The sequence below is a fragment of the Seriola lalandi genome, unplaced genomic scaffold (assembly GCF_002814215.2).
Source record: "Seriola lalandi dorsalis isolate HSWRI2012SDOR001 ecotype SW California unplaced genomic scaffold, Sedor1 jcf7180002052652, whole genome shotgun sequence".
Taxonomy (NCBI): Eukaryota; Metazoa; Chordata; class Actinopteri; order Carangiformes; family Carangidae; genus Seriola; species Seriola lalandi.
The window spans coordinates 105,705-106,142 of NW_019523205.1; the positions used below are offsets into that span (position 1 = coordinate 105,705).

General features: G+C 37.4%; 1 protein-coding gene across 1 annotated transcript in view; it reads right to left on the minus strand.

Annotated features, from left to right (window-relative positions):
• Positions 1-438, minus strand: part of LOC111650634 (complement factor B) — a 7,379-nt gene that overhangs the window by 5,620 nt on the left and 1,321 nt on the right. The window lies entirely within an intron of this gene.

Sequence of the window (438 nt, forward strand, 5' to 3'; positions counted from 1 at the left end):
ACTAACGGCCGTTATCTATCTTAGATTGTAGCAAACTTTGCACTGCGAAGATGAATATATTTCCAGAAATAACATTTGTATTAGACTATGTGTTGTCGTCAGGATGAAGGGAAGGAAAGAAGCCTGCACACTTCGGTGCACACCTTCAAGTGCGCCGATTTGACAGGTCAGGAAAAATGTTTTATGTGTTGCTTAGCAAAAGTCCTGCACTAGTTCAGTTGTGGAACTATTTGTTTTGGCGTAGCTAAATAAATGACGAAATAAATATGCAAATCATGATCTGTAGTTACTTATTAATGTTAACTGATATGGTCCACATAAAACTGTTGTATAAAACCAATATCACATATGAGGGAGTGATGTACTGAATATCAGCAAGGTGGTGATTAGGAACGAGGTCGCAGCCTTCACTAGTTCTTGAGATATTTCACAAATAAA